At 37.5% G+C, this 20,886-nt stretch overlaps 1 protein-coding gene across 2 annotated transcripts in view; it reads right to left on the bottom strand.

Annotated features, from left to right (window-relative positions):
• Positions 1 to 20,886, bottom strand: part of shakB (Innexin family member shaking B) — a 160,043-nt gene that overhangs the window by 81,631 nt on the left and 57,526 nt on the right. The window lies entirely within an intron of this gene.

Here is a 20,886-nt window from a genome sequence, read left to right as displayed (position 1 = left end):
GTGACTAGTTTTGCTGACATAAAGCCAAAAGTTTGCCGGCCAATTCCTTTAGATTTGTCAGCTTTCTCTCGGTGGAAGGGCTTAACTCTCCTCTCTTTTTTTTTTGGCCAGAGACAAGACAAGGTTTTAACCCTGACAGATGTTTTTTCTAGCCACATTTTTGGGTTCTTTTTTTTACATTTGGCGGAAGCTGCTGCACAAGTTTGGGCGGCAAAAAAAAAAAAAAAAAAAAAAAACAGACCAAGCCGCATTTAAATTTACCCCCGGACTTGTGGAATTGAAAGAGTTTTTCGGTTGACGCTGCACGTTGCACACTTGCACTGCCGCCTTTCGGGAGGGTTAACGCCCAGCAGGGGCGCCCCCGAAAGGGGGTTAAATGCCAGAAATAATGGCTCTGCCAGCTCAAGAAAAATTGCAAACGAAAAGTTTTTTAACTACGTGGGGGAGTGGCAAGGGAGGACTGTGAGGGTTTCGTGTAATTTGCTGCCGGGCTCAAGGAATGCTTCTGGCCCAGTTTTAATGCCAGTCGAAGCCAGTGAAATATAGACAAGTTTCAGTGCTTGCTCTTCTTCTTTGCTACTTCCCGCGAAGAAAAACCGAGGGAAAACCCCAAGAGCCAAGGTGTGTGCGTGCTGTAATTACAGCCGCGCAACGGGAAATGAGAATTTGGCCAAAAGAAGCAGCTTTAAAGGGTTTTTCCTTGGCGGCCAACAAGAAGCCAGTCCGTGGCGGATTTGAATTGAAATAAATCCCCGTCTCACTGATTCATTTCCATTATAAATATATATATATTTAATTTTCAAGTTGGAGAATATATATATAAAGCAAGATAAATGTGTTTAAATTTAAATCATTTGTAAAGTGAATTTGCTGAAATAATTATTCAAAAATCTCAGAGAATTCTTAAATAATTTCTAAACTTATAAGTTAAAATTTTCTTTACACTTAACTCGATGTCCTTGCAATTTACCATTTTCATTATCACTTTCATTTGTTTAGAGCTTAATTTCTTTGCCATTTCTTGGAGGGGCGGGTGGCATTTTGCAGGACAAGTATCTTAGCTATTTTCATGCCAACTTTGGGAATAGTTAAGGCCACGCCTCTAAGCTTCTAAGGACTCTCCTTCTTCAAGCTTCTGCTTGCCATTCCACCAAAAATGTTCCAGATACTCGTAGCGTTTAAAAGTTGAGGAACGCTGACAATTTTCTTGGCTTGTTTTATCTTCAGGAATTTGATTATGCAACAATAAATCCTTTGGTCCATTTGCCCGGCTCAGCAAAAGTGGGCGTTGGGCCAGGACGAGGGAAGAGGGAGGTCCAAGGACTCGTGCAAACAAAGTTTCGTGTGCCTTTTTGGTATTTGGGCCGCTCTCACGTGAAATTAGCATGTGAAAATATTTGTCAAAGATTTGAGCAAAATTATGCGCAGTGTTTGCCCAAACACACACACATACACATGCGGACAAGGCAAACTTTGCAGAATTTTAATTTGAAATTTTCGACGAGTCCTGTGCGTATGTGTGTATGTGTGTGTGGCCAAAAGTTTGGCTGCCTGGCAAAATATTTGCCAAAAACGAAAAATTATGCAAAAAACAGACGAAAAAAACAGGAAGACAGCCGAACGCCAGAAAAGCCTGGAAAAAACAGAGAGAGTGAGAGGGAGAGAGAGAGTGAGAGCGAGAGATAAAGAGAGAGAGAGTGAGTGAGTGAGTGAGAGAGGGAGAAGAAATTATGTGCCAACATAAACTAAAGCGAAAATCGCTTCAAAACTTGTTTGCCAAGTTGTCCATCTCTTTCTCTCTAGCAAACAGCGAACCTCTCGCTCGCACTACCACGCTTTGCCTGCCAGCCTGATAAGCTATTTACATAAGCCGAAACTGAAACCGAAATTGTAGATGGATCATTCTTCACGTCCCCCATACTTCGGTGCAGTGCGTTTCGGTAGCATTAAGCCAGGCGGAAAATGGAAATAATTGTGCCAAAATATGGGAATTATGGGTATTTGAATGAGGAGATTTTAAAGCCATTGATAATGCCAGTGGAATGCAATGATTTCAGGGACATTCAAATGGGCAGAGAGAATTGTTTTCCAGGATATATTAAGAAATATATAATGTTTTTTCAAACTTACAACGAATCAAATGATATCGTTTTAGGAAATTACATAAAATTTCTTCTTTAAATAATACATTTAAAGAATTACATACATGAAATAATATTAAATATATTTTCAAAATAATAATTTTACGGAAATATAACATGAAATTTTAGTTCTTATGTAAACATTAAACTTTCTTGAAATACTATTTCCCTACAACTTCTTTTGGCATTGACTCTATAAGTTTCCTTCATTTTAAATCAAGTTATTCCCCTTTAAAATAACACTTTTAATTATTAATATATCTTAAATACTCAGCAGGTACTTGGAAATATATTTGATATGATCACCAAATACAAATCATAATTTATTCCCAAACAAAATAGAAACACACTGTTTCGTTTCCACTGAAAGTGTGACTCTTTATTTTTGATTTCGCTATTTTATTTGTTGCTTTGGTATATCCTTTTGCTGCCCTTTGTTGTCGTCCTGCAAAGTTTTATTCCCTGCCGTTGTTTATTGTTGTTCAGGTCAGGCTAGAAATTGTCGGACTCTCGGGGATGTTTCACTTTTTTTTTTTGTGTGCGTTGGTTTTTGGGTTTTTGGGACATTTGCCAAGCCAAGTGAACAGCATAAAATACGCGAAGGATTAGCGCACAACAAGCGTGCAAAGCTCCCAAGGGGGGTCGGCTGCAAGGACATGGATGTGGCAGAAGAGGAGACATTGGCCGATGGCTCGTCTCAAGGGGGGCATGGGCGTGGCACTCCCTGTTTTTTTTTCTTTCCTATGGACACGCGCTCAATGGGCGCTTTTAATGGCATTGAAAATGGTCGTACCAAAGATCCAATGATGACCAAATGCCAAATGGGGTGGCTCCGCTGGGGGTTCTCGGCTCTCGGCTCTCGGCTCTGGACTCTGGGGTTGCTTCCCTCAATGGTGTCCAATTACGTCGCATAAACAATGCGTTTTTTATGGCGCTCGCGATTATGGAACAGAAACAACAATAGCAACACACCAATATCAACACCAGAGGAAAAGCAGAAAAGCAGATAAGCCTCAACGACTTTAGCTGCGGGGCCGCGGTCCGCTGGCCACGCTGACGTATACGTGATTTTTTGATGCCTGCTGGCCCCGTTTCCATAATGTACACATGGCTATATAAACCTATTTGTCTCTGTGTGTGTGTGAAGGAACAACAAAGGAACATGCAAGCCCAACAGGAAACAAGGCCAATCACTTAGATACCCTGCGGAAATTTAGGAAATTAGCCAGCTAATTAACTGAATTAAATTTAATAAAAATTAACAAAGAGTATAGGAAAGTATTACGAGTAAAATAGAGTTTTTAAAGAAGCCTGCTTAATATATTTTAAATATATAAATTCATACCAATATATATTTATATATAAAACCATTTCCATAACCTCCCTTTATTCCTCTCTTGTTTGTTGATTTTCTTCGGTTTCTACGTCATTTTTGCGTATCGATGACGTCGACACATTTTTCGTAACATTATTTCTGGCATTGTTTGATGCCTTTTCCCCCATGGCAAACATACCCTTGCCTTCGAACCATGCTTTTCGCTGCTTTTCTCCCCCCCGACCCCTTCCAGGACTTTCCCATTTTTGTGTCCTTTGTGTACTTTTCGCTCCTTTTGTCTTGCTTTATATTTCCGCCACTGCTGCAGTTTCCAACCCTCTGCCCCTCCATATAGTGGCGCCCCTGCCCAACATTTTCATCTTTGTTCTTTTGTCAATTGACAGTGAAAACTAACGATACGGAAAAGTAAACGCACTGTGAGTAATATTAGTTTGTAATTTGATTTTATGCTTCTGTTTTCCCTTTTTTTTTGTTTGTGTGTGTGTGTGTGTGCTTCATCCCAAAACTAACTACAATTGCAGGCAATTTCGAGTTCCCAAAAAAAAATGGAAACGGGAACCCCCGGCAAGCACATGGCAGTCGAGACTTGGCCCGTTTCCGCATCCGTTTCCTGTCTGCCAATGCCGCCATCTTGGGCGGCGCTCTTCCGCTCTTCCGGTTCTTCCGCTCCCCCACAGGCACTTGGCATTAATGCACTGACAATTGTTTGGGATGTGAGCGAGTGAGCCACTTAAATTAATTTAATGTTCTCACTCAGACCCCATCGCGGTTTCGAGTGGGCGAATTATGGCAATGGAGTTTGTTTTTTGGGTCCTGGAATGGCAGTCATTATCTCGATTGGTTGAAGACAACGAGCAGGGGGAAGGATAACTGGGTGCTGAATGCGGAAATTCATTTTTAAATAAATATAAGGACACAAACTTGCTAGTTTCTCACTCTCTCTCTCTCTTAAGTCTTAAAATGTTTCGTATTTTTGGCTTAAATGCATGCTATTCCCATTCTATTTTTGGTTATGTGTCCCCCCTTTTAGTCCACAGTCTGCACTTTCTGACTTTCCACTGACATTATCCGGTTTTCTTTTTATTGTTGTTATCCTTTGGCCTCTTTACGAAAAAAGAAACAAAAATGCCGAAAATGGAGAGTGAAGCAAACAATTGCTGGCCGCCACACATTTCATTTCGAGTGTAATTTCTGAAAATATTTCAAGTTGTATACCACATATCATTCCATCTCTTTCTACAAGCCCACTTCCTTGTTGCCCCCTCTCTCTCTTTCTCTCTCTCTCTCTCATTCTTTCTTTCGCTCGCTCTGTGGTCCCGGTCGGGCATTGTTATTATTATCGCCCATCCTTGTTGTTGTTCGGGCGTTAAGCAAGGATCTAGGTCGCTTTTTGAATATATTGTTTGTATCTGAGATTAGTGAGCCAGATATCGGTCTTATATATGGCCAAACACACACACACACATACACACACTACGGGCGCATATATCATTTGCATTTGCATAGTTAGACAGAGATGGCAGATAGAGGTCGATGCGAAATTTAAGCCACATTAAACGATTCAAAATAAATGGACAGAGGCATTAAAACACACTTGAATGTACTCAATAGAAAAAAATTGAAATAAATTCTAGGCTAATGGCAGTTCTTTAAAAGGACAATAACAAAATGTTTGTGGCACTTTTAGGGATTCGAAATATAAAGGAATATAGGGGAATAGGGAATAAGGCAAGAGGCTTACTTAGGACTTATAGTTCAAAGTTCAAAAATAAATTTTATATAAAAGAAATATAGTTTTGGGGATATATAAGTGCCAAGATTTAGTTGTATATTGATTATTGAATATTATATCAATAAGAAAAGTAGAGAGCTTATTTCTAAATATCTCAAAATAATAAATTTCAAAGAAACGGCTTCTTCTTGTACAACTTATTTACAATTTTAAACTTTGCCACGACCTCTCTTTGTCTTAACTCCTTCCTGCCTGCCAAAGGCTTCTTCCTTTTCCCTTCAGATCGATAGTCCTTATTTGTCTACATAAGTATATATAATATAGTACAGTATGTAAATCCCATGGCATGCAAATGCATGTCTCGGCTCTCCTGTCAGACTTCCACCAAAGGGAACACTGGCTCATCAAAAAAGGGGGGAAAAAAAAGAAAACTAAAGGCGATGGAAAAAAGTGAGCTGAAATTACCATCAATTGGGGTCAAGGGCGCTGGGGGGAATATCACTGGAAGAAATAATGTAAATCCGGCGACACATAACCGATAACCTCGGCACTCGCGAAAAACTCCCTTTAGTCAGCCGTGACATGTGACATATGAGGGAAGAGCAAAGAGGTTGAGATACAAGGACGAGCCAAGGGAGGGGTGCCACAGCACGACTTCCTTTTTGGCCCGATTTTTTTCCCACCACCCCATCGACTTGACCTAATGAAATTCCAACTGCGGCAGCCAAGTGTGCATTCAGAAAAAGAAAATAACACTCAAGAAGATGAAGAGTCAGAGATACTCTAGGATAATACTTGAATATTTTCAAAATAAATTAAAATAATACTTATAAAGGATAATTAATTGCAAAAGGTTATTAAGTAGCAGGGTTAGGAATGCTTATTTAAAGTAATATGCTTTGGAAAATGAGAATTTATTTAGTTTAATTTATATAACTATTAATTTACTTGATTTGCATTCCAACTTAAAATTAGCAGATTTTAATTAAAAACCCAATGTCAGGGTATCTGGCAAAAAGAACTCTGGCAAACATTGAAGGCATTATTGATTAGGTCTCTCTGGGTGCTCGCTTATCATATATACATATACATACATCACATATATATATATATATATATATATATTGTGCTTTTTCACTTTTCCGTCCCACTTTTCCCCCCGCGTCGTTAACTGATTACGGCTGAAGGCGAAGTTTTTGCCGCTGGCAGGGAAAACTGCAATTGGAAAAATTGTCAACGTGACTGCAGCAGACGAAGAAGACGAAAAATGCTGACAAGGTCGATGCAGGCAGGAGTCGGGCAGTGGGGGAAGCGTGGAAAATGGGGGGAAAAATGAGGGCGGGGGACAACCAACCTTCTTGTTTTGCAATAATTGCCACTGCGGCAGTAACAATAACAAACGAACGATGACTATGACAACAACAAGAGCAACAAACAATTGACGATGACGTCGTCAGTGTCCGCGTTCGGTTTTCCATTTCCAAATTTTCCATTTCCACATTTCCCCAGCTAGCATTTCGCTTTCCATTTTTCGTTTGTTTTATTGCGGCTTCTTTTACTTAACAACAACTGTGAAGAGTAAGAGAGAGAGAGAGAGGGGAGCCTAAAACATTGCTCATTTATATTGAGCCCTACACTTTCCCCATCCTCTCCTCCACCCCCCTTGACTTTCCACTTTCCACTCCCCATTTCCCGCTTTCCACTCCTCACTCACCGCAATTTGTGTGTGCCTGCAGTGACCCAGTAACATGGAAAACGCCGCAGTCGTTGTATCCTCTTGGTCCTGCAGCCCCCTTGGAAAAACCCCTTAGCGGGGTGTCTTCCGCACAAATGCCTCCATTTGACCCACTTAAATGGCGTAATTTATGATTTTATAGTGTGAATTTTTTTTCCCACTGCCGCTTCTTTTTAAAGTGCCGACTAGGGGAGGGGGAAAGGCTCAAGTGTGTGGCCAAAAGGGGAGCTGGTCAGGAGTGGGGAAGGGGAGGCGAGGGGGGCTTTTGGGAACGAAGAGTAATGGCTGCGTCTGAGAGTCGAAGTTTCCAGTGTTCGAATGAAGAATGGAAGTTGGTAGGGGGTCTCTCGTTGTTTCCAGATATTCCAGGCCTTGCTTACCCATTATTTAAATATTGGTTTTGTTTGTATTTAAATTATAAAATAATATAAATAAAGAAAGAAGGGTAAGAAAGTAGTAAAAGTATAGTTATTTGCTTGGAAAGTTTAAGTTTTTTGGTAAATTTTTGTTAAATTTTAAGCCTCGATTGGAAAATTTAATTTATTCCAAGCCAAGAGCTATTGATATATTCATATTCTCATATATTCCAGGCCTTATTTATTGAATATTGGTTTTTATGTATTAAATATATTTTAAATATAAATACAGAAGTAATTGAGTAAAGAAAGTATCAATACAATGGTTAATTGCTTTGAGAGCTTAAGTTTTTCTGGAAAGTATGACCTATTCCAGGGAAGAAGATATTGACATATTCATTTTTCCAGATATTCCAGGCCTTGTTTACTCATTGTTATTTAAAAATTAATTTTGTTTGTATGAAATGCATTGTATATATACGTAAATAAGTAATTGGGTTAAGATAGGTTCAATAATATTTTTTCTTTATTTAAAATTTAAGTTTTCTGTTAAATTTTTATAAAGTTTTAAGCCTGGATTGAAAGGTTTTGGAAAATATGACCCATTCCAGGGGCAAGAGCTCTTTATATATTCATTTTTCCTGGTATTCCTGGGCTTGCATATTTATTCCTATTCAAGCATTGGTTTTGTTTGAACTAAATATATTTTGAATATAATTAATGAAAGTGTGAAGTTATAAAAGTACCAATAATATGGTTCTTGCTCTGTAGGCATAAGTTAAGGCTACAGAAAATATTATAGTTTTTTGCTTTGAAACTTAAAGTTTTCTGCTAAATTTTGATAAATCTTTAACATTGAAATGGTTACAAAAAATATGACCCATTCCCGGGGAAAAGTGCTATATCTTTTGTGCCATGTATGTGTGCTTGCTGTCTTACTGTATCATGTAAAGTGCTTTGGCACGATTTATGTTTTGTTAATTTTCTTGCCAAACTCCCAAAAACTGCGAAAGGGATGGCAAACGGAAAAGGAGAGAGACAGACAGACAGAGAGAGAAAGAGAGAGATGGAGATGAGTCACATATGCATGACTTATGTGGCATTAGTCCTAGCGAATTCAGTGTCCATGTTGTTGGTCTTTCCTTATTTTTTGTGCCCTCTGACATACAAGGATTGTTTTGCTCTCTCGCTAGCCCTGGTATCTTATTATGTAAATGGATTTTTGGCTTACATTCAACAAAATGTCTCAAGTGTAGTGGTCTTTTCCATGGGAATTTACCTGCAACGACAAGAGAGAGAGGAGAGAAAGAATTTATGAAGTTGGTTTTGGTATAAAAAATTATTTCATATTAAATGCTGACAAGTGTGCAGAACAAATGGACAAAGCCTTGCTCTCTCTCTCGGTTGATTTAGTTGGTCAAATCAAAAGGGGATATATTTCTCTGGGAATAATTTCATAAAGTATCGCTCTATGCCATCTTAATTTATTCCATCTCAATCCAGTTTAAGCCATTTCAGGCTCATTCGTTCACATTTTTTGCCCACCCCCCCGTCGAAACCACATGGAAGCGCGTTTTTTACGCCCAAGCCCAGAGCAGCTGTCGAAGCCATTAAATTACCGCAAAAGGCCCAAAAATAAATCTGCAATAATTTATATTAATATATATACACACGCACAATGGGGTGGACTCGATTTCAATGCGTAAAAAGTAAGTTATTACTCATACGCAGTGTTGTCTACAGCGGAAGGGGGAGAGACAGGCAGAATGTTAACATTTCGCAGCTTGAAGTTATCGTATATATATTTATATATATCATGTGTGAGGGTATATTATATAATTTATTTATATAGTACATGCGCCGGTTTCTTTTACGTAGTTACGAAATCAGCTTCCAACTGCTTGGCTCAATGAGCGACGCCAATTTGTAAGCCATAAATTTTAAAATGAATTAATGGCGTTCGAGATTCAAATGGCCTTAGACACAAGCACACCCTCCTCACACATAGCAGCCTGGTTTTCCATTTCCTGGCTTTTCCCTCCCCATTAAAACGCGACATTGTGGCGCTGTAGAGCCTTTTTTCGGTGGCATATCAGGAGGCTGGCTGACTGGGTGCCCGATCCTGGTTGAAATGAAATCAATTGAATTAATTATTGGCGCTTAATTGATTGAAACGAAGCGAGAGTTCTCTTCCTCTCTCTTTCTCACTCTCTGTTGCTCTCCTTTTCACTCCTCTGCCCAACTGTGGGTGCTCCACTTACAGGGCTTAACAAGCCATCCCACCACCACCATCCATTTTCCGCACACTTTTCACTCGGCTCCCCGAACAGCCATTGTTGTTGCCAAATAGAGCGCACTTTGAGCCATTTCATCGAGAGTGGAATATTGGTCGTTGTTATAGGAAACGACGCAAGGAATACCCTTGAAATTGAATGATATTAAAGTATATTTTTGAACAAGTTATGTGTAGAAATCATTGTTAATTTGTAGGATTTTAGCAGGAAATGCAAATTGGTTATAAAATTTAATATATATTATATATAGAGTATTATTTCCAGAATACAGATTGTTGGCAAAAAAACTCTATAAAATAAATAGATACTAAATAAAACTAATAATATCAATCTTTATCTTGAGTTAGAATACATATTTTATTGAATTTTACTGATTAGATACATTTTTTAGCGAGGGAGTGAAATATATAAGTGTATTTTTTCATCATCTTAGAATAATGAACATCATGTATAAATAAATACAAATATATATGTATTCAAACATATACATATATGCTTTATTATTAAACCACCATTAACCCACCATGAATTTTATGCAATTTAATTGTATGAAAATATGTATAATGAGAATTTGACATTTTGGCAGGCACTAAAATTTACAACTAAGCCAAACCACATTCGCTTTTGCAAAAACTAAAACAATCCAAACAATTCCTATATACACACAACTAAAATACACCTAAAGCGCACCTAAAATACACCCAAAACACACCCCAAAAAATCACAATTCCCGGCCCTTCAACAAAAAAGGCATCAATCCGCAAACTCACCTGCCTGCCCAGCCTCACCTGCCCCACCTGACTTCCCTGCTACACCTGCCTCACTTGGCGCACTCTCAACTTGTTTGCATTTTTCGGCCAATTCCGTTGTTGATTTTGTCTTAAACGTTTTTCATTAGAATGCAATTTTAGTCAGTCTAACGTTCACTGTCTCGCTTACACGATCCATTATGAGATTTTCTATGAATGAAAATGCAAGCCATTAACAGGTTTGCGGCAAAAGGAAAGGGGGCGGGGAAAACTAAATTTAAATCTCGAATTTTGTTGATTTGTGAGTGTTCCATTTGGCAGCAGGAAAATATATATATATGAAAAGAGTCTAAATGAAGACTGTCTTCTCCACAGTCCATTTATTCATTCAATGCAAAAGGCATTTGTGAATGGCTTTAGGTGTTGTTGGGCAATTTATAAATGGTTCACAGCTTTAATTGAATGGCCAGCCAGCATGCGAGCTTAATTTTATTTTAATCAAAGTGCATTCGAATGGCAAAATGGATGATTCATTTTGGGGGAAAATCAGATATATACATACATATATATTCACCATTTAGATGGAAGAGTCTAAGGATTTTATTTCGAATGGAATGGCAGATTATAATTGTCCACCGGAAGTTGTCTTTTCAATAGGGGTTCCCCTTATTTTTATTGTTTTTTTTTTTTGTACCCCTTTTGGCAATCCACTTTTCCACCCCCTTCTCCCTCTGGCTGGCATGTTCGTTTTGTGTGCCAACTGTTTTAGGTCGCCATGCTAAATGTTTGCAATTGCACAACAACGGCAAAGACCAAAGAGAAAACTGCAAGTCGCCCTCCCTTCCTATACCACTAGAGCATTTTCCGACCCCCCTGGGTTCCCCCCCCCCCTTATTTTGCGCCATGGCTTTACCCAAAACCCTTTCCGCCGGTTCATCATCTTGTTCTGTGTGTCCCACGCTCATTCGTTCGTTCGCTCATTCGAAATGTGCCAAATGGCAACGTGGCAAACAAGGGCCACAGACAAGGCAACCGACACACTGCCATGCCACCCACTTTTCCTCCTCCCCCCCTTCCCCTTTCTCCCGCTTTTCCGCTTTTCCGCCTGCTGCCTCATCCCACATCGACCGTCATTCAGTCATGCGGTTGGCACAGTGTTGCATACCTTCCGGCCTAACTGTACTGCGGAAAAATCCAAATGGAAAGCCCCAAGTTATTTAGCAACAAGCTCTGACAATGCCTGGCATATTAAATGCATTTTCAGTTCATTTTCATTAATGCTTTTTCTCAGATTTAATAAAAAAAAATTTCCAACATATATTTTCTAAAATCTAGAAATTCGAATACTTATTTCTTATTGAGTAATTTCTTCTCTGTACTTGAATTTTCTGCAAGTGCAGCGACTAAATGGGCCGCCGTCTCAGCCGCTCCTTGACTGACTGGCGGCTTTTGGCCAGCCAGCGCGCACGTTGACCTTATTTGCATGCGGCGCGAATCAATTCTTGGCAGCGCCCAAAAAACCACCCCCCAAACAAAAGAGCTCATCCACCTGCACCTGCAGACCAAATATCGCCTACATTGCGGTTGGTTTCCAAAAAAAGGGCGATGGATGTTGGGGTGACCAACAAATTGATACGAATTCTTCGTATTGGAGTTCGAATTGCAATTGAAATTGGTTGCACTGCACCCAAAATAGGGGAGAAAAATATGGGGGTGAAAAGGGGTGAGGAAAGAGGGGTGGAAAGAGGGGGAAAATGGGTATACACAGAGTGAGAAAAAATAGCAAGTTCCTTAGAATATATATAAGGAGACATTTTGCAAGAATGTCTCAATAAAGTCTTCTTTGCTTTCATAATAGAATAAAGTATGGTGAATATTACGTATACGCTGCGTATTCGTGCTCTCAGAAAGTCTTTTTTAAGAAGATAGCAAATATAAGTTCTAAAAAATATATATAAGCTGATATTTTTCAAGAATAATTCCATATAGTCTAGTGCCATTGTAATAAAATAAAGCACAGCGAATATTACGTATACGCAGTGTATACCACTTTTGATTGAAGAAAATCTCATTAAGCCTGAAAAATATAGAACGTGTAATTTCCTAAGAATATTATTATGCTAAAATTTAACAAGCATGTTTTTCTGAAGTCTTTTTTGCTGGTATAATAGAATAAAGCTTCAGGAATATTACGTATACGGTGCGTGTACTACTTGTGTCTTCAGAAAACCTCTTTAAGCATAAAGAGTATAGAACTTATAATTTTCTACGACTATTTATAAGCTTATAGTTTGCAAGAATAATTCCATAAAGCCTTCCTTGCTGTCATAATAGACTAAAGTTTGAGAAATATTACGTATACGCACCGTAAACCACTTTGGCCTTACGAATAAGTATAACTTTTTAAGAACATATGTATATATACTGATATTAAACAAGAGAGTCACTCTATAGTATCTTTTTCCTGTTATAGAGAACAAAACATAGGGAATATAACGTATACGCCCCGTGTACCAATTAAGCTTGAAAAAAATCTCTGTAAGCTTGAAGAGAATACAAATTTTAAGTTTCTAAGAATATCTCCGACCTAATATTAAACAAGAATGTTTTTCTTTAGTCTTCTTTGCGATCATAATAGAATAAAGCATAGGGAATAATATGTATACGCACTGTGTACCACATTTGCTTTAAGAAAACATCTCTAAAACTGAAAAGTATTGAATGTATATGTTTCTTAAAATTTAAATAGGCTGTATTTTAAAGGAATACATCTCAATAGCCTTCTTTCCTCTCATAAAATAATATAATATAGCGCATATTACGTATACGCACTGTATGTCACTTTTCCTATAAGAAAAAACTCTATAAGCTTGAAAATTAGAGGTTTCTAAGAACATTTATAAGCTGAATAAATTTCAAAAAATGTTTCTCCATAATTTTTTTTGCTATCCTTATAAAACCAAGCATGAGGAATATTACGCATACGCAACGTAAACCACTTTTGGCCTAAGAAAACCGATGTAAGCCTGGTGAATATAAAAAGTACAAACTCTTATGTAAATAGTAAACCTGATATTTAATTAGAATGTTTTTCTTTAGGTTTGTACTTTATATGCATTATAGACCAAAGCATGCTGAATATTACGTATACGCACAGTGTAAAACTTTTGCCTTAGAAAACCTCTGCAAGCCTGAAAAGCATATAAACTATAGATTCCAAAGGCTAAATATTAGTTGATATTTAAATGAATGCCTCTGTATAGTCTTTCTGGCAGTCAGCATAAAGCATTTAATGCCGAATATAACGTATACGCATCGTATACAACTTTTGGCCTAATAAAACATCTCTAAACCTGAAAAGTAAATAAAAATATAATAAATACCCTGATACTTAACAAGAATATTTCCTTATAGTTCTCCTTTTCTATCACAATAGAACAGAATGTCACGTATACGCCCTGACTACCATTTTTAGCCTTTGAAAAATCTCTGATGTTTCTTTATCTTTCTTATATCTTAGTAGTTTCTTTTCTCTTAGTGTAACAAAAATCGGATTGGTAAAAGCGGGCTGGTGAGGGGGTTAGGACGGTGAGTTGTGGCGGCTTTTATTGCGGCCAAAGTTTCCTCGGTGCGCTCTGTTTTGTTGATTATTGTTGGCGGTGGTCGCGCGTTGATTTAATGCAAAAAGCCGACTGCAGCGACGTCGACTGCAGCTGCGACTGCAACGTCGACTTGCCATTAAAACGTTGCAAAAACTGAAGAAGAAGAAGCAGCAGCAGGAAAATGCAAAAAAAAAGGAAAACAGAAAACAGAAAGAGAAAAAATGTTAAAAGGCCCTTCTAAGTAAATAACTGGGTTTATGGGTCGATTGGGTGCACCAAATCGTGAGCAGCAAAAGGAAAAGCAATGGGAAAACCGGTGGAAAGCCAGCCGAGGGGATGGCTAGGAGATATAGCAAAAGCGATGGGTAGCTAGAGAAATAGAAAAAAAAGAAACGAAAAACCCCGGCAACAATTGATTGAACAGCGAAATGGGAATACAAATTGATGAATAAATTCGTGATGCATTTTCCACTAGAATTTAAAGATGAAAATATCAAGGGGAAAATAAAGAGTGAATAAATTGTTTAGCTAAAAAATTTGTACATAAAAATGTCAAGGGACTTATTAAATAAATAAATATGGTATAAATATTTCAAACAAACTTTCCTATACATTTACATTTGATTATTTCCCTTTCGAATTCGTGGCTGGCATCTCAAACCTTTAATTGTGTTGCCTTCTTTCGTGGTTGGGTTTAGCAATTTTCGCTTTGATTATCTCAAATTGAACGCTAGCCCACCACAAGGACGAGGTCCTGCCTCCTCCTCCTCCTTCTCTGATGAAATGAAATTTAAAAAATAAATTGCGTACAATTTCCAATGGCATTTGAAAGAGAGAGGTAGCAGGGTGTGGAAGCATATGTGGGTGAATTTGTGCTGGGAAATGGAATTAGTAATGAAGTTTTGCCAATGCTTTATATGGACCAGCCGCTACCCCTCCCTCCTTAACCCACTGAGGCCCCTTAACCCATGGCAGCAGCAAAAGCAGCAGCAGCAACAGCAGCAGCAGCAGGGACCATGTAATTGCGTTTGGCCGCGCTTCTCTGATTTCTCTGATTTCCGAGCGGATCGCGATGTGTGTTTGTTTGTGTGCGATTCGAAGTGCATTTTCAAGTGAAATTGAAATGGAATGCCAAGAGGGTTTTCCCCATAGCCACCCGAAAACCCTCGGCAGTTGCGAAATGGGGAAATAAAACATTTCATTTAACAGCGTGACGGTATAAAAAAATGCAATAAATGTTAACAGCAGCAACCGCACAATGCCAGGTTCTATATATATATATATATACCTTTGATTCTGCATAAAGTCGGGGAAATGAGAGGGGTAGCAGGAGGGGCGGGGGAGTTCTCTGTATTGCAAGGAAATTAAATTCAATTTATTGAGCTCGCTTTCTGTAGAGAACTTCAACTAATTGCATCACATTGAAAATGGAAATTGAATCGAAAAGCGAAACAAAATTGAAATTAAATTCCAAATGGGTTAATTGCAAGAGATACTCGGCATATTTATGAAAAGGCATTTATTAAGTCTCTTTTGGGCAATAAAGGGTATTTCTTTTTTTTATATTATTTGGAAAATCAAAGTTTATTTAAATCAAAGATTATTTAAAAAAGGATTCAATTATTGAATAATAACTGAACAAAGTTGATTCAATTAACAAAAATTGACTCATCTTTCTACTAGCTTTTTGTTTAATTATATTATAAATCCATTCTCAACTTTATAAAAAGGTTATTAATTAACTAATTTAATTAATTCCCATATGTAATTATTATTATGCTAATCTAACATATAGAGTACCTTGTTCAAAATTTTTAAAATTCTCTGCAAATTTGTATATTCCCCCATCAAGTTGCCAACTTTGGAATGGAAATCTAAAATTAAAACTTTACCCATATGAGTTTTGTGTACAGTTTTGTATTATTTTTTAGTTTGTTCTTTCTTTTTTTTGTTATGTTTTTTTTTTCTTTCCACTTTGTTTTGACTTTGGCTTCGGTTTGCCCATAAAAACCAAGTTCAAATTGCGCGAAAATGGCAGCTGCAGAAGCCGAACAAGAGGAAGACGGTGGCATGACCCGCTGCACTAATGTCACACACTCAAGCACACACTCAAGTGCACACACACACACACAGAGACACACACAGCTAGGGGCACACAGAGAGAAATGGATTGAGGCAGTCTGCCAGACGAGTATTTCTCAACTCAAGCAGCGGCAAATGCAAACAAACAAACAGAGTTAGCGATGGCAATTTTACACTGAAATAAATGGGAGGAGAAATAAATAATAAAATAACTATAAATAAGAAAATATAACAAATATATTTTATTCCTTTCAAAAATATATGCTAACGATTCTTGAAGTACAAACCAATTTTATTATTCATAATTAAAAAGCAAATGTAGATTTTTCTAGACTCCAATTTTTCTTTTTTTTTTATATATATACAAAAAAAATATATATAAATATAAATCTTCCTTTAACTATTTCCTAATTATTTAAATCTCTAAATATTTTCCTAATTCAAAATTTAATTAATAACTTCTTCCCAAGTATTTCTTTGTTTAAAATATAATTACAGTGCACTTGTGTATCTGTGTGCAAATGTAAAGCATAAGATAGACAATTACACTTTTGCCACTGCAAGAGGGAGATGGCACAAGTCAGGGAGAAAGAAAGAGAGAGACGACATTTAGATAAACGCTGAAAGGTAAATGAACTTTATCAGCCGAACAAGAAACGAGGTGTACAGACACTCGCACACGTGCACACTCCACTCATTGTCTGGGTGTGTGTGTGTGTGTGTGTTTGCCGCATCTGTGTGCCTCCACTTTTGGTTATGAAATTAAATTGCTGCGAATGCACCAGCACACGCATGTGCACATATACATATATAAATTTATTAAATTATATGTTAGAATACCTTCTGCTTGTCTTCACATTAAATTTCGAAAATGTCATTAAAAAAGTTCTTCAGACATGTTTTGTGGAATGAAAGTGGCATCGAAATGAATAAATGAACAAAGGAACTTGCTGAAAATAATGAAAAAAAGAAAAGAATTCAGTTTTTAGATAATATATTGGAAAATATAAAGTTTAGGGAATCTATTAATTAAAAAATGTATACTATTTAATGTTTGCTTAGGTTGCTGATTTGAAGGAAGCAAAATTGGCGATATAAGCAACCTTCTACATTTGTTTTTTAACAAAAATGATTGAACCATGATTTATATAAATTGAAATTTATGTATTATGAAAGCACTTATTTTTAAATATTTCATAACTTCAGTAAAAATAAGTTGACTTCACAATATCTTTATTTATCTTTATTTAGAAGCTTGTAAAACAATGAAGTAGTCATTTCCGACCCTATAAATCATATATATTCTTGTTCAGCATCAACAGCCAAATCAATCTAGACATCTATGGAAGAAAAATAATGTTACCAATTTTTTTCCAAATTTTATAAGTGACAATTTCATTTTCAAAAATTTACCAAAATTTCAATATTTTTTATGTTAAATTTAGTTAGCAGATTTGTTAAACAATTAAAAACTAGCATAGAAAAGTTTTCCTAATTTAAATTAATGCTTTTTTGGCCAAGTTGTGAGTTTTTTAAGCTTTGATTTTTTAGTAAAATTGTCAAATAAAAATGTCAATTGAAACAATGCTTATTTGATCAACTAAATGATGATTCCTAATTCAATCCTATAATTCACTTCCAAACTGAAAATTCATACAAATTTCAGTTACCCAAAACTAGTTTCCCCTTTTGCTAAAATTACATTTCCCTTTGAAGAATTCGCAAGGAACTCTTTGCTCAGACCAAAAAATCACATATTTATTTAAAAATCCCTCATCTGTGAAAAGTGTAAATAAAGAAATACGATAGTGTACACAGATAAATAACATTTATAAATACAATTTCGTTACCCTCAACCGAAATGCCACTGATGACATTTACTATTTTTATCGTGAAAATACCTTTTGCCACTTTCAATTTAAAACATTTTAACAGCAAAAGTGTCGGCAGCAAATGGAAAATTTACAGCAAAAGAAATATATATATAAATAAATAAAAACGAAAGATGCAAAAATGTTGAGGGAAAACGTTAGGAAAATGGTAGGAAAACATGACACAGAGAGACAGAGAGTGAGTGGGGAAGCGAGGGCAATGTACAAAAGACAAACAATGTGAAATGTAGAAGGAGCTGAAACAGATTTTCCAACTGCAGTAATAAATGATAAACAAGTGCAAGCTGGCCAGAAATGGGTGTGGCAGGATGGTGAGGCGTCTGCTGCCACTTTTCCCCTCTTTTCCCCATACCATTTTCCATTTTCCCAGTCGCTAGGCTGATATTGAAAACGGCTGCATGCAAAAAGCTAAGCAAATGCTACTCTCTCTCTCTCTTACACTCTGGGTGTGTGTGCCTTTTCACACTTTTGCATTATTTATGCAGGTCGTGCCAGTGTGTGTGTGTGGCAACGTGTGTGTGGCAGCGTGTGTGCCTCGTACGTGCCTCGAACTGCAACGACAGCTGCTCCTGTTTCAGTTTCAGGTCCTGGCTATGGTCCTGCTCCTGCCGCTGCTGCTGCTGGACCAAACTCCTTTCCTCTCTGTGTATATATACACGCACACATATATGTATATAGTATTTATTCCATGTACATATTGTAAGTGCCCCATGCCTCGTGTCAAACTTCTAATTAACCTCGTAATTCATGCAGCCCGGGCTGTGGGCCTGGCCAGAAAAGCGGGGTCAACGGGACAACCAACGGCTTGCCTTTATTGTCCCCGGGAACGTGGCTCGGCAAAATGACCCAGAAATTACCAAGCGATACCGATACACGTTTGTGATGGTAAAATACATCTGGCATTTAAGAGGTGATTCCGATGACCATTTAAGGCATAAGCCCCAGGAGATTGTAAATCAATTAATTTGGGTTCAAGAAGATATATTTATATTCTGCCAAAAACCCACAATATTTAATTGGATTGGCCCGCAAAAAAATATAGCCTATATTTAAGGGTCATTCCGCTGTTGTTGTCACTGTCAAACCAAATTGAAATTACATTATTTAATGGGTTAGTTGAGTGAAAAAACAACAAACAAAATAAACATAAATTGATTGCGATTGTATGATTAATTGTTAAGGACTGTGCGAAAAGTAAATTACAATTTGTTCAACAATTATAACCGAATGCCAGGCGGCATTAACCTGGCAGATGTAATAATTACACCTCCACCAGATATATATCTATTTACAACTTGTGGTGGCAGAAACTAGCAGACCAACTGCAGCTGCAATCAAATGTTCAATTGCCACTTATTTTGTGGCAACATCAAACCACAGCAGCAGCACTTAGCTTTCCAGAAACTCAAAACTGAAGTTCTAGAGGAAAGCAACCAAAAATAAGAGAAAAAAATATAAACAGAATACAACAGATAGAGAGAGAGAGAGAGAGAGACACAGACTAGTTATTGTCTTAGTTTTATTAAAATGCGTTTTCATCCATATTTTTTTAGATTTTTATTTTTGCAGCAGCAGTAGTAGTAAAAAAACTTGTCAAAGGCACCAACCAAAAATGGAACTCTAGCAACAACAATAATTTCTGCCAATTTGTGTGCAATTTAAAGTGTCCAAGGGGGTCGGAGGAATCAAAAGGATCCAACAGGACCCCGGCTATATACACTACAACTACATACACAACAAAAAGTTCTCAACTATTTAGTCGAGGGTAAAACGGGTGAGAGGATGCCCCAAAAACTTGGCAGACATGGACACAGATGAGCAGACCACAATGCAACTGACCGCGAGGATACACTCGAAGGAAAATTCAAGTCAAGAAAATTTATGGGGTTGTTAACCTTTATTCAAGAAAGTTTTCCTCGAGTTTTTCCCATAAAATTAATACTACAAGAAGTATTTCTTTCTGTTCATTTGAATTGTTTGACGCTCTATTGTTAGCTGATTTTGTTCTTCCAGAGATTTCTCTCAGTGCTTGCAACACTTTGGCCATAAACCGTTCTGTGGGTTAAGAGGGGGGGGGGGGGGCTTGGTTTTAGAGGGTTAACTTCGCTGCATTAACGCTGACCGAAAAATCTCTGCAGCTGAAGTTGAACTTACAACACAACACAACAAAAAAAAAAATAATAATGTTGTGAAAAACCTTACTTTTCGCGGACAAAGCAGCCTCCCTTTTTGGTCACGTTGTTGTTGCAACAAAAACGCTACATTACAAGTGGCAGGCGGAGAGCATCGAGTTAGTTAGTTTGCCGCCACACCCCCTTTTATTTTTTTTTTTTGAGACCGCCCCCCAGCCCGTTTCTGCGGTCTTGTTAGTCTGGGCTGGCAAGTTGGTTAAAAAGTTGTTGATGCAGTTACCATCACCACCCCTCTCGCTCTCCCCCTCTCCCTCTCTCTTTTGGCCAGACGACATTTGTGCTAATGGCTGCCAACGACCTGGACAGCAAGCACTGTGGCAAGGAGACCCATTTTTCCCCGACCGCCCAACACATGGCAAACATGTTGCATACTTTGCGGCGTAAGCGAAAAATTTTCATTCCCACTACTAGTACTTTTTCTTTTGGCCAAGCAAACACACTCAAAAAAGGACGAGTGGCCACAACATTTGTGTTTGAGAATAATTAAATTAAGCCAACTCGCCGACGAGTGTCAGTCTTTGTTTATAGATTATACAAAAAAAAAGAGAGAGAGAGGGGAAATTACAAAGTTGCAAAATCAAATTGCAAAGTTTAATTCAATCTCTCTTTAAATTTTGTTGCAGGAATATTGAGCATTTTAAAGAAGGAATAAGGGATTTTATACTTTTACCAAGCTAAAGCATCAAATTTTAAGACTTACAAAATATAGTAGTTCAAATATCAAACTTATTTTCAAAACTAGCTCACCAAGCAAGCCTTGAAAAAACATTCTCTG

This window comes from Drosophila serrata, unplaced genomic scaffold (assembly GCF_035046125.1).
Source record: "Drosophila serrata isolate PLE 108 unplaced genomic scaffold, ASM3504612v1 contig_362, whole genome shotgun sequence".
In the NCBI taxonomy this organism is placed as follows: Eukaryota; Metazoa; Arthropoda; class Insecta; order Diptera; family Drosophilidae; genus Drosophila; species Drosophila serrata.
This window is presented reverse-complemented; position numbering and strand designations above follow the sequence as displayed.